Genomic DNA, 11,559 nt, shown 5'->3' with positions numbered 1-11,559 from the left:
TGATTTTGTACAGATGCAGGTGCTAGACTGAAGAGGTATGGTGGAAATAGTTTTTTAACAAGTTATGCGCATTACAACATGACATGAACAGCTGAACAGTTTCTGACCTGGGCTGAACACTTCTGTCTCCCGCACGCTGTAGTTCTAGGAGTGACTTCTGATAAAGCAGAACTGTAACTCAGACCTTGCTTCTGAAACAGCACAACACATGCAAGCTGCTTTAAGATGTGCATCTGACTGCCTGCTCTGGAGCTGATGTAAAACTAAACTTCCCCATGGAAATGGTGTCTGTTGTACCTTGATGCTTTTATTCTCACTGGTGTGGATGTGATCACCGACTTTAATTGCCTGCCATCAGTTTGGCTTTGCAGCGCTGTTCTGCCTGACCTTCCATTTATCTTCTGCGCAAATGGGACAAACAGATGTGCCCTTCTTGGCTGCACACTGATGTTTGCAAACGTTCTAGAGCAATTAGCTGTTTTGCTCTTTGCTCTCTCCTTTCCTCCTTCCTTTCCTTTCAAAGTTTAAGCTTCCCGAGCCATCGCTTTCCTCTCCAAAACTCACGGAGCAACCTTTTGCAAAGCACTGTAATAGAAACGGGTGTCTCAAACTGCTGCGGGTCTGCCACCTTCCCAACTGGTGCAGCTCTGACAGCACAAAACTTCCAAATTAGCCGATCAGATGGAGCACTGCTATCTTTTGAGTTTGTGGGGTTTTTTTGCTGTGTGTCAAGTCTTGACACTGAGCCAGTCTGAATTGGCAGCTGATCTCTGGAATAAACCATGGGGAAAGAAGCAAAACACAGCCATTTATCTTTGAAACAAAAGTGCTGAAGATGGAATGTCTGATTCTCTTCTGTTCAGAGCAGGCACAACTCTGAACTTGAGAACAGAGCTGCAAGAGGCAAGGACTGAGCTCTGGCACCGTTTGCTTCAGCAGAAGTGAACTGGCAAGTCTGTAAGATAGAGAAAGATCTACTGCCTCACTGAGTGGGAGAGGGAATGCTGAAAAACAAAAGCCCGCATCCCTTTAAATGCTTTTATAGATTGGTTTGGGGGTTTTGAGGTGTACGCTCCCTACACTGCTGGTACAATTCCATGATCAGTGCGGCCTTCCCTATATTTCTGACGGTGACACTGACAGTTTGATTAATGCTGTTCAGTTCTCTTGACAGCAGCATTTCTTGTCTTGAAAAGTGTCAGACTTCACTGATTTGCAGAATGGCATTCAGACTTTTTGTGAGTGGGTTTGTATCGGTGTTTCCCTCCTGTGTCCTAACAGCAATCCAGAGGAACTATTGACTTAGGGAGATTAGCTGTCCTGGTGCTGGTGTGAGGTGGGACTTGGTGCCTATCACTTTGCGATGTGTGGAAGGGTGCTACTCTGAGGCAGTCTGCTCATGACTGCCACTGTGTACAAGGCGGAAGTGGGAAACTGCTGAGGGAGTAAAATTTGCAGTTGAGTGACACTGATCTCATCAGATCTTAAAGGGAAACTCTGGGGTTTCCAAAGGGCTGTTTTCAGTAGCTGGTGACTCAGAATACACCTGTGATCTGCAAGTCATCTGATACAAGCTAATTCAGGATGGATCCTATGCTTATCCAACTCATTGCCAAGCACAGCTCTGACTGAAGTCAGTAAGTGGGATGTGGGAGATGTATATAGCTGGCATTTGACAAAGAGGCAGGCCGTGTCTTTGTGTGAGAGCGGGATTTTTGCCAGCATCATCCAGTGAATTGGCAGCAGGGAGCAGGCAAACTCAGCCCTTGGCCTCAGTCATCTTACCACAGCACAGGCTGCCTGCAGGTCCACAGCCTGAGCCCGAGCATACTGTGGGGAGTAGTTTGCAATATCTGTTTGTTTCAGCTTCTCTAGTCACCTCTTTGGTGAGAAATGTAGTTTTTCTGTTAGTATTTATCTATCTTGTGTGTTTATACATACACAAGTAAACAAAGTACCAGAGGAAAGGGGAAAACCCAAAGGTTTCAAGACAAATGAAAGCAGAACCAATTTTTTAGCTCAAATATGCCAGGCATGTTAGGTTCAAAATACCAAATACTAATGAAGAGGCTTTAATGTGATTTTTCTGTCTAGAGTTATGTGATAGGGGTGACAGAATTCTGGTGACAATGCTGGATGTCACACTTAACATATTTTATGTTCTTTTTTCTATTTCTTTTGTATCTTTGGGGACTGAACCATGTCCACAGCCTGTTCCTAGGTGCTGTGAATGAAGTTAAAACCTGAGCTTTATGTAATCTTATTTTCAGCATGGTTGCTTTGTCAAGTAGATGGGAGCTGATGTGACACAAACAGTAACTGCTGACAGGCAAACTGTGCTTCCTAGTGGATAAGTGTTTTGCTTTTCTCCAGTATGAAGAAACTGAGGTGAGTTTCCTCCTTCTAGTTGCTTTTTTTTTACAGAAATGTAGCTACATCAACTAGAAAACTTAGCTCCGTGTTAAGTGCTGTGCCAACAATTGGAGAGCTTCAGCCTGTAAAAAACTCACTGCAAGGTGGGCACCGGGAAAACTGGGGTTTTTAGAACACAAACTAAACTAGGAAAGTGCAGCCACACCATTTTTGTCATGTCCTAGTTCCAGTTTTCTTTAGCTCTGCAGCTGGGTGGGAGATGGTTTGATTAGAAAGAGGATCTGCTACAGGGGAAGTGAAGTCATGTAAGCTGAAGGGAAGCAGGCAGGACAAAAAAGGCCAAGGAGAAGTCAAGCCTGGATAAAAATATCACAGTGCAGTTACCTGGATAGGTGAAACAGCCTACGTAAAGGTGGGATTTCACAATCTGGGAATGAAAGCCAGCGACAGCCATACATACTGCCCTGAAGTCTTGGTTTGCAAATGCCTGCTTGTGCCTATAGTTTTAAGCTCATACTAAGCTGGGAAACCAGAACTTCGTGCTTTCTATTTATACTCTGTCCCTCACAGTACTGAGATTGGACAATACATGTGATGAGAATTAAAAAGGAATAAGAAAACAGATCATGTGCTTTAGACCTTTCATTTCAGACTAGGCAGATGTACAATGAGCTAATGTATATTTAGATAAGCAAGTGAGTTCTGACTGGGTTTGGCTTTCAGGGAGGGGAGGACACTTTTTCCCTGAGGAATGGTCTGTGGCTTTTTGCATTTTTCAGCCTTGAACAAATCTCTTATTTACAAACTAAAAATACTAACTAAGCTGCACATTTTTCATTTTGACACGTGAAGGCAAAAATAATTGTGTTTCACGTTGCCAGGCCAAGAAATAACACAATTCTGTTGTCTGGGCTTAGTTTCAGTTCATGTTAAAGAAATTTCTTTGTGCTGTGTTAGGTTGATGGGCTACAGCACGGAGTTATCTCTGTGCCCACAACAGTGTCAGTAACGGCTGAGAGTAATTTTGGCCATGTCTAGACAGTGGTGTAAGACAATGCTGGCGTGTGTCATGGCAACCTTCCTTTTGGAAACAAGGTCAGTGAGGGCTTCTGGTATTGCTACAGGTAATCATCTATCTGAAAGCTGGTAGCAACATCAATAGACAAGTTGTGCATGAAGCACCTTCCATATCAAGATGTAATTTAACCAGCTCTTATTTCATTTACTTGGTAAAAAAAAAAAAAGCAAAAATTTTCTGACTATGCAAGGTGACTAGAACACAGTTTCCATGCCAGTAGGGCAACCGCTATCACCAACAAGAGAAAAAGGAGTATGTTTTCTTTAAGAAATATTTGGCATTCAAACAGGGAAACCTCTGTTTGGAAATCTGGCAGCTCACCTTAAGGCATCTGAAAACACAACCGAGCACATCGGCACTTCCTGCTGCTGGCAGTCCTGTTTAAGTGTATCCTAACGAAATGGAGAGACAATGCAAAGCCCATCCGGGAAGCAGGCAATGGCCTCTTCAGAAAGCACTTTGCCTAGATCAAATCACATCCTATTGCCCTCAAAAAGCAGAGGACTGCAAGAGCAAATTGGCTTTAGAGATGCTGTTCCTGTGGCAAGAGATGGGAGATTTCCTCCTAAAAGCACATGACACATCTTAACTTTTGGAGATTTCATGGTGGTGAAGTAAACTGACACATAAACTATTTGTTTGTCAGTGTGGCAGCTGGATCACCACCTGGTCAGTCCTGTGTCACTGCAGTTGTTTGCAGAAGCAGGAGGAGCACGTGGATCCTCTCTCTGGGCTTCCATGCATGGGTCACTACACTGTGTGCTTCTCTACCTTTAACTTCCTCTGTACTGCAAACTGGGGTGAAAGCGAGTCTTGTCTCTGCAGCCTTTCCATAGCAGCCTAGTGATTGTGTGCAGGAAGAGTACAGCTTCAAAAGAGTTTGCAGATGTGGTTGGTTTTTTCCAGTTCAGTCCTGTTAGAGAACTTACGATCAAGGGAGGAACTGAAAGCAGTGTTCCCTGAAGGGACAAATGCTGTGGTATATGAGAGATCCTTTTGGGAGCAGTTACCATACTGTAGATGTGCAGAGCAGCATTCCCTACATTTAACAGCTACTCTGCCAAAAGACTGACTTGTTTTGTACCTTCGTTATCAGAATAAAATGTTTGTTTTAGGCATGACTGCTGCTTGTTTGGTCCTTCCTGTTGAAACCCAATTCTTAGCTGCTTTCAGGGAAGAGAGAAGTGACCATGATGAAGTACTGAGCCTCAGCCAAGCTTCCTTTCTGAGGTCTGTAGCGCTGCTGCAGTTCTGTGAGACAGTGTTCATGCTGATTTGAACCTTGTGGGATAATTTTAATTGGCCTGGGGAGTAATTAACCGATGGCAAATAAAAAAGGCACCATGCTTGACTGAACCCCAGTTAACAGATGAAGTCTCTGTAGGATCCTCTTAGCACTGCTGTGTGATCTGATGGTGTGGCAAATCACAGTCCAAGTTGGCTTTGGCTTCTAAGGTACCCATCAATTTTCTTTTGGGGCTGCCACCTGCATTGCAAATACTACAGGAAGAGGTTTTTCTCATTGGAACGCTTCTGCAATGCATTATCCCAAATATTCTCTTAAGGGAGACAGGAGGAGAACAATAGGAAGCGGTTTCCTTAGGATGATGGGAGGTTCACTTTGCTGTCCCCTTTATGCACTTCTGAGCTGTCATCTCTTCCCCACCCTCCATGCTAAGTATCCTAATCATCATCAAACTTAAGGTCCTACCCACTGAGAGATTTCATCCCTCCTCCTTAATGCTAGAAGACTTTTTCTCCTTTCAGGCAAAACCATCCTGTCTGTGCTTGACATTGTCTGTGTTGTTATGGACAAGGGTCTTTTCATTTTAAGACTCAGTGAGCTATTTTGGCCAAGCACACTGAATGAAGCATTTATTGCTTCTCCCCCAATGCAGTTTCCTTTTACAGGGCACTCCATTTTTAAAAAGCTGAGATGAAATAGCCCAGGAAATGTTGGACTAAAATATTACAGAAGAGATTGCTTCCCATAGCATCTAAAATATTACATGATGCTATCCATGAGGATACTGATACTCTTGCTGAGCCTGTGGTAGATGAGATTCAAGAGGACACACGTTGAAACATACCACTTAAAATAAAACAAACGCATTTAGATGAAAAGGGGTATGGGAAGGGATCCAGTTCTGGAAAGGACTTTAGAGTGCAGGGAAGGGTTCAGTTTGTCTCTGTGGGAGTAAACAATGCCTGTGTGTGCATTTAGAGAGAGCTGTGTAGGCTAAGTAAACTAATTTCTTGTTAATTTTGTAAAAGCTTCACTGGGACTTGACCTTGTGGTGCAAAATATAGTACCTGTCTTCCTCATAGTAAGTTCCTAAGGAAGCAGAGGCACCAGAAACCTATGGAGGAACATTTAACAGAGTAAACCAGTGAGACGTGGTTTCCTCGTTCCTCCCCATTGCCATTATGTCCCTTTGGGGAACATCATTTGCACAGCCAGCTATCGGCTCTGTCCCTTTTATGTGCGCTGCTGAATGTGCTGCATTTCACTGCTTCAGGGTCCTCCTGAGAGAACTGTACCAGCGTGCATTGGGCACAGTGGTGGATGCAGGCTCCATGGGAGCTGTTTGAAACCTGCTGTTGCTGAACTGTCAACTTTTTTTTAAAGAAAACCGTGTTACATGAAACTTGACATGCTCCAAGAATTAATCTGCAGGCATGTTTTGTAACACAGTTTCTCCCTCCCCACCCAACCCAAGTCTAGAGATTCTTGTTCAGGCTTGCATCAGCACACAGGCTCTCTCTGAAGAACAACCACAGTATTGCTTTCCCACTGGCAAGTCAGAAAGGTGTGCCTAAAGCGCCACAATGGGAAGATGGATTTCTATGTTAATATCAGACTTGGAAATAACCAGGCAGACGCACTGCTTGTGCATACACACACGTAGGTGTATTCCTCACGCTGGTCTATGGCACTGTGCATATTTAATTACCTTCATTAGAGAGAGGTGAGGAATTTCTGTGACACCCACACTAGAGGTGTTCTGAGGGCTGTGGTAACTGTGCCATCGCTGGGATGGATGAGCCCTGCCGCAGGGAAGAAACTCTGTTTTTTTTTCTAGCTATTGATGTACCTGTTGCTTGTCACAAAGTAACACCAACCCTAAGGTCTCAGGCTCACCAAGCAGCAAGCTTTAGATGGAAGGAGGCTCCTCTCCATGTCTTGATTGCTTTCAGCACCCTAAATGCACGGGGACTCCTCTTCCCTGTCTTCCCCTGAGCGCTGTTGTCCTCCAAGCACTGCAAAGGAGACATCAGCCATACTGTCTCTCTAAGACAGCGCATCATAAGCACCTTCCTCTCATTGTCCTGTGGTTTTATCCCACATCCTTAGGGCAGGTATGGGTTGAGTTCTTAGAACAACCGGTATTACATTGTGGAATTATTAGTTCTGATGACCCTGTGATCTTCTTTACTTTCAGCCACAGGGCCACTGTCTTCACATGGTCATTTACAGAATGACTCAAGGAGCTATGTGCTTTCCCAAATGCGAAATGATGCTCCATCTCCAAATGAGTTCACCAAGTGGAGGCAACAGCTGCAAAATGGGGGTTGGAGGAGAAGGAAAAATGAACTGAGGCTGTTGGGAGAGGTTTACAGCAAACTGGGCTCTGGCTCCAAGACTGATTTGAATATAGTAAGGGCAGGCTTCTTACATGCACATATAGCATATTCCATTCCCCTTTATTTGTTCAAGGAACTCTTCCTGTTTGAGTGATGTAGAGCAAGTGTAATACTTGTGGAATCAAGTATTTTGTATTTCCTATATTCGCAGAACGAGCATCTAATTTTCTCAACTTCAATGTTTCTTTTACAGAATCTGATATTTTCTTTGCCTTTTACGTTATGGTGAAAGATTGTGAAGATACCAAGAATTCTCAAGTCTGCAAATAGCAGTGAGCCTCCATATATATACATTATAGTACAAAATTAATTTCTGCAAATTGAAGGCACAAAGTTCACAGTAGCATAAATGGCAAATAAAGCCTCATATTTTAAAGGGAAAACAAAGGAAGGCAATCTTCGCCAGCTTTATCCAGCTCTGCCCAATTGGTAGGCTCTGACAAAGGTTTACTTCTCTTTTGGGAAGAGATGCACAATGGGGAATGAAGAAAACAGTGTGCTGTGGGAAGGATCAACCAAGACAGCTGCTTACATTGCCTACTGTAGTATGAAGCTGTTCTTTGCACTTTTGTTTTATTGTTTGTGCATTTTTTTTCCTGTAGTTGCCCAACACTGGTGTATGAGGTTGCAAAACAAATGGCTGGAGTTATATCTGTGAACATGGTTTAATTCTCCACTTCAGCAGCCAGCGGAAGAAGAGAAGCTTGCGATGTGCCACCTGGTTTAATTAGTGCAAGCTTGGCTGGGCAAAGGGAGCTTGGCTTGTTATTAGGGTAGCAATCCTGGAAATGAAAAACAGTCTAACAGAAGCTAGATTGTGTGCTAATACTGGTCCAGAGACACCAGAGCCATCAGCCGCCTTTGCTCAAACCAGAATTGGTTCACAGGAGGTCAAGTAGTAGTTTCTGCCTTAAAGTTATGCTGCATGTTTGCCTGCCTTATGCAGACTTGAACCCTTCTTTCAACTTCCTATCAGTTAAAAGCAGACATTTAGCTATAAAGGTCACTGAGTTTCAGGGCAAGAATAGCTCAAGCTCAACCCTTCCTGACCTCTCCTCCCAAACCAAAAATTGATACAGATGTCTCCTCTGGGAATTACTACAGCCAGCAGTGAAATTTCCACCAGGTCCTACAATTGCATATGCCACCTTGGGGGGAGTCTGCCTTAAAAATAACAGTGTCATGTAGAGCCTGCCACCTTAAGCCTGTTCTTTATGCATTAGCATGTCTTTAATAATGTGACATATTGTTTCTGTTCTGGGATATATTGTGCAATTTATTCTGCACTCTTAGATAGCTGCGCGTTCTGTACTTCAAAGAACATCAAGCCATTCTTTATTCCCTTCATCAATGACAGGCAAGCTTGTATCCTGCTTTTAATGAAGCCGCACATGCATTTTTCCAGAAACAAAGCACGTGTGGGGAAGAAGTAGAGTGCAGCTCAGCAGAAGATTCATGCTCCCATCAGGCAATCAGGGGATTGTGGTGGTTGTTTATCAGGCTGATGCTCTTTTAGCTGTAGGTTGTTAATACAAAGGCCGTTTGCTGCTAATTCTGTGTTAGGTGCCAAGTTCTCCTGCTCCTGTGCTGTGGACATGGGGAGGGTGGGATGGCCACATGCCATGAGCCTGGTTGGTATTGATGGGTGTAGTATGCATCCTAGTCCTCAGGTGGGGAGGGTCCTGCTGCTGCATTTGTTCTTCAGTCATTGCTGTGGTTCTGTCTCCTTCGGTGCCTGTCAGAATTCCCAGGCTCAGCATTTGTGTATCAGAATATTTAAACAGCTGCAGATGTGAGCTGATGAGACATGTCAGGAAGAGCTGCTCCCTAGAAAGGGCATGAGCGGACGAGAGAAGGGTGTATGCTCGCTCTCCTTTCCATGGCTAAACGATGCTGATGAATACAAACACCAGTCTTGTGCTGTGGTAAAAGCCTGCAAGGAAACTTGTGGGCAAACACTTCTTTCTGTGCTTCTGCAGAAAACAGTGCAACCTCTCTTGGTTATCTGTCATTGTTTGGTGGCATTAGTGCTTCTGAATAGCAAAATCACATTTATGGGTTCATTTGTCACCAAGTTATGCAATTTACCCCATTTCAGACAAGCAATGATTTCATCTGATAATAGGGAATGTAGCTCTGAACCTCAGGCACAGTGGCAGAGAGGAAGAAAAAAGCCTGGGCTGCAGTTAACTATCCTTATTGGTTTTCTGTCATGCAGGTTTTCAGTGTACGGTGGTAGTGATTCCTCTCCTAAATATGGACACATGTTCACTACGGATGTGGAAATGCTTAAGTTGATCACTTGTGTTATGCCCTCCCCTTTCTCACAAAGCTGAGATCTATCATTGCACAAAGGGCAAGTTCGCTCCTCCTGTCTGATTTTCTATTTTGCAAGAGTTACATAGCACTAAAAGGAAAAACTTGTTTCTTCTTTTCTGGAAAAAGAGGCAGCTTGCAAACCTCTGTATAAATATCCAAACCGTCCAAAACATCCCACTTCATTCATTCAGCCTGCATGAATGGGTTCTGCAGGAATTAAGGCCTGTACCCCATTTTTGTAAGTGCCTCATAAGTCACACCATGAAGCTGTGACTTTTGCCACATGGTTGTTTAAAAAAAGTGCACAGTGATGTGCTTTGTGGAAGTCAGGGGTGTTTTCAGCAGCGAGCCTTTGTTAGGACAATCTGGGCTGTCTGTTCTCCCGTATCCCAAAGCATTTTATGTACGTAAGCATCATCTCTGCAAACAGAAGCAGAGGTCATCTTATCAGCAGCTAAGGCTGACAGATGCTCAGCTAGGAATTTCCATGCCTTGTCTAAGAAATAATCTATTCACAACTCAATGTGCCTTGTTAAAAGGGAACTTTGACAAGGCAGCATACCCAATGATACATTTGACTGCCTTGTGTTACTCCTGGTCCAAACATGTAACTTAAGATGCTGGTACCCACAGTGATTCCCTATAATGCTGTGTGCACTTCCAAGCCATGTGAGTAGACTCAGAGATAACCATAATGAAGGCTGAAAAGTTGTTCATATCCTAGCTCTGGTCACTTTCCCTCTTTATAACAGAGGTGGCAAATGCTCAAGAGGGAAAATTTGCTCAGCTCCCTTTTGTGCTTTTGCAATATCTCCCTTATGATCTTGAACCACTAAACTTTCCCAGCTTCTGACTGCTCAGAAGACCAGTGCAGCTTCTCAGGCTGGTGGATCTAGACCACAACAGGCAGCACCAACGGGCACTGTAACCATAGGCTTCTCGCAGCCCACGCTGTAAGTAAATCCAGACTTGGACATGTGCAAGTCTGCTGTTGCTGCTTTTTGTAATATCATTTCTCCACAGATTGTTAAGTATAGATGGGACTGTCAGTAAGTGCCTCTTGGTGATGGAGAAATGGATGTGGGAAGGTTCTGCTTTCCTAAGCCAATTTTCTCCTGAGGTTTTCTCAGCATTTAGCTAATCATAAACATTTTATCTGCTTTTAGTAACAGTGTCTAAAAGAGACTCCATCAGGGTCAGCAGTATGAAACTAAGAAACAATATTTACTAACATAGGAAAATGGTGTAGCTCCTTCCCTGTGTAAAATGGTGTTTCTCATGGCTCCCACGGGACCAGAAGGAAGATAAACATGCAACAATGAGGTGATAAGAGAGGGAAAATGAATTAAAAGCGCTTATTGGGAAAACCTTTTTTCTGGCAGCACTTTATTCACACTGACTGAATTATTACTGAATAGAAAATAACCCTCAGGCACCCGAATAAGGACAAAACAACTCTACTGCAGTGACTGCCAGACACTTGAAAGTCTGTTAGACACAGACCCGTGTCGTTTAAATGAAGAATAAGGAAGTGACACTTCAGAAATGGTTTCATACGTAAACAACAAATCTCTAGAAAGTCAATTTTTTTCTTCTTCCATTTCTAACATGCAGCTTGGGTAATCAGAATGAAAGGAGATTGTCCACAAACAGCAAGAGACGCTTCCAAAACAACACTCACAGTTTTATTTTGCCTTAGTAACTACTTTCTGTAACAGATGTTTAATATTTTTGCAGAAAGCTGTTTTTTTCCCGTGGGATTGATTTAAAACCGATTTGTGTATTGTATAGAGGAAAGAGTTATGAGGAAGGAGAGAAGTAAGGAGACATGCTTCAGAAAGAGGAAACAAGGTAAAAGGCATTTGAACTGTTCAGCAGTTTTAAAGAGGATTAAATCACTACATTACAGACCCCAAGCACACATGAGCTATCTCATGTTTCATCTGCAAGTAACGTACTCAACTAAAGCTTTCCTCCATAAGTCTTCAAAGCACTTTACAATGGAGTAAATAATCATTACCCTTATTTTATGGATGGGAAAATTCTTCATAGATGGAGGTGAAGCAGTGCACATAAAGCTGCCTTATCCTGATTTTATAGACAGGAAACGTGTCTACAAAGGTGAAGCATGTTTAAGGCTGTCT

This window comes from Phaenicophaeus curvirostris, chromosome 4 (assembly GCF_032191515.1).
Source record: "Phaenicophaeus curvirostris isolate KB17595 chromosome 4, BPBGC_Pcur_1.0, whole genome shotgun sequence".
In the NCBI taxonomy this organism is placed as follows: domain Eukaryota; kingdom Metazoa; phylum Chordata; class Aves; order Cuculiformes; family Cuculidae; genus Phaenicophaeus; species Phaenicophaeus curvirostris.
This window is presented reverse-complemented; position numbering follows the sequence as displayed.